A 2,773-nucleotide genomic window follows, 5' to 3' on the forward strand; every position below is an offset into this window, starting at 1 on the left:
AACGTCAAATTCGTAAGTCGAGATTCTACCAATCCTTTCCAAGAGCATAGGTCGTCGGCATCAGCTGCTACTATATCAATTTGAAAATAGTTTTTATAGCTTTCAAAAAACATTGGTATTATTGAGGAAATTTTAAAAAATTCAAATTAAAACTATTTCAAATACAGTTCTTGCCATGTTAATTAGTTTGTTTAAGGTATGTGTCACTGTCATAGTAACAACTTTAAACCCACCATGAGACTTTTGCTAAGTGAAGTGCTAAAATTAAGTGGCAAGGACCAAAGACTTCTTATAAAGTTCAACTGCCAAATCTGGAAGCATCAATGGAAGAAATAGAGTTGATAGATTTATGGAACAAACTACATAACAAGGATTGAAGATGACTTGCATTCATATAAGCAAACGCAAATGCAACGTGTAAAAACATGAAAGGAGGCAGATAGCTAGCAAAACAACCCATCTAAGACAGTCGAGATTCAAAAAAGAGGAAGCACCTGAGGTTTCCAATAATTGATTACAACTTGAACTTCTCTGCACGATTCTTGCATCCATACAAGCGATCTATAGTTCTAACTCAAATTCCCCAGTCAAATGAATTCCAAAAGGGTTTAAAGCTCTCGTTGTAATCAATACTTTTTCCCCAATATCCTCCAAAATTTCAAGAACTAAATGCCATAAATACAAGACAATTTATCACAATTGAAAATCAAGAAGTTACTTGATAAACTATTCATCCTCTTGAGTTTCTCACTTGTACATCCAATGATTATTCAAAACTGTTAACCACATTAAGATGACCCCTTCGAAGAATTTTTCCATATGGAACAACCAAAATCAACTTATTATTGATGCACTTCCGATGCATAGCATACCAATCCTTTTTTAGCAACATCTTTTGGAAAACCAATTCTAATCACATGGTTGGATGGTTTAATTTTTGTGGAACCAAATATGCTGCCCATATTTCACCTGCGAGTGGTGGTGGTTCAACCCAATGCCCTGGTATACGACTGCACAAAATTTCATAGGAACATTCAATTAGCATAACTCTCCCACCTCTCTAGGCTATCAATGCATTCAAATATTTAAATATATACAATTACGAAGGAAAAATGAACATGGAAAGCAGGAAGAAATTGTAGAGGATTATATAATTAGCACACTCGAGAAGCTATTGTAGGTATTTGTGAGTAGGAATCGTATCTTACCTTCCTCCTGGTCTTATAAATGCATCCCATGATCATCTTACCTGCACACAAAACGGTAATAGTTGTGATTCAAAAATCAAGAGTGTTATTGGTTTCTTTTAGTAAACTGACGCAAGGGAATGTTTAAGAATCACAAAAACACTCGATTAATACGGTACCATAATAAGGATATGTGTATGCCATGAACCAAGAGGGTATTATTTTTCTAGAGAAGGAAGAGTTTCGAACTTTTGGGTTAGCTTCAAGCTAGTGTGTTTACCGTTTAGCATGCAGTTGGTTAAATTTTAAATTTGCTTAACTCATACTAAAAATTTCTTAATTCCACAAATTCAAATAACATAGTTACACTAGGCTTTCACTATCTCTCACAAGTCACAAATCTCTGAGGCCTCAAGCTATTCTTTAGAAATACAAAACCCAAACTACCTGCTATAACAATTCATAGTTCTAAGACTCACTACTTTGTACAATAAAAATACTCTAGGTTTCCCAAATTCGTGAATCAATATTATACTGTAATTTTTTCAGAAAAACTAATAAAAATATGCTTTTCTACAAAAGCTAGAGAAGATACAATGAGATATACGAACTTCCAAACTCAACTCAACGGTGGGCATAGCAAATCAGACAAATAAAGCAAGTTTTCAATATCCCAATTAAATTACCAGATATGGAATCTTTTATTCACAAAGTAATGTCAAAAGTAATATTAGAAATATTCCATAGATGCAATCATATACAATCATTTTCCCAAATAAAAAAACAGAAAAGATGTGGCAACCTATGAATTCATGTAATTGATCAACTCATAGTATTGCCAGCCAAATGAATTATCAACATTTTTTGCATAACATTATGAAAACAAATATCAATCTATAAAGAAATCAGCAACATCAACATAATAAGCTGAAAAGTAGTGCAATTATATTTGTTTACCTTGGATGTGGAGAACCCTTGATTTGCTTTTGGCCATATTTCTTCAATGAATAATCATCAGGAGGGATATCTGCTAGCTTGTTACTAATCATGGGCACCTTGATCGATTGCTTCACTCTATGTTTCCTGCAAGAACATTCTCAAAATCAAATCAGAAAAACACATAAAAACATTATCAAACACATAAAAAAACCCTGACGAAGCTTATATGGATGCCAAGGCTCTGATGAATAGCAGAATAATCAATGCAAAGGCCCAAGTAGGGTTCTTCGCATTACAATCGAAACAGATCTAAAAAAACAAAAAACAAACAGAATTAATCTAGTGCAATTTTCGATCCAAATCCAAAGATGAATTAGTCACACTTACCTTGTTCTCCGACTTGGCCTTTAGCCTCTTGAAAACTGCGTTCTTGTCGATGAAGCTATCAGACGCCATTGAAAAGATTAATGTGAAGGAACAAAAAAGAATTGCTACCATAGATTGATCAGCTGTTGCAAGTTTGCAAACATGTATATATTTCAATTGACCTATTCTGTGACACCTATCCATGGCCTGCAAATCCATTTGTGGGTTCTGGTGTATAATCGAGTGTACATGGTGAATCAACTGCAATGCAGAAATTGGCA

The 2,773-nt window shown here is 34.0% G+C and overlaps 1 long non-coding RNA gene across 1 annotated transcript; it reads right to left on the reverse strand.

Moving 5' to 3' along the window:
• Positions 1–856: 856 nt before the first annotated feature.
• On the reverse strand, positions 857–2,242 carry LOC127148390 (uncharacterized). The gene is made up of 3 exons (XR_007819353.1): positions 2,145–2,242; positions 1,209–1,249; positions 857–1,010 (listed from the first exon to the last, which is right to left on the reverse strand). It is a non-coding gene; the product is annotated as an uncharacterized LOC127148390 (long non-coding RNA).
• Positions 2,243–2,773: the final 531 nt, after the last annotated feature.

Source organism: Cucumis melo, chromosome 3 (genome assembly GCF_025177605.1).
Source record: "Cucumis melo cultivar AY chromosome 3, USDA_Cmelo_AY_1.0, whole genome shotgun sequence".
NCBI lineage: Eukaryota > Viridiplantae > Streptophyta > Magnoliopsida > Cucurbitales > Cucurbitaceae > Cucumis > Cucumis melo.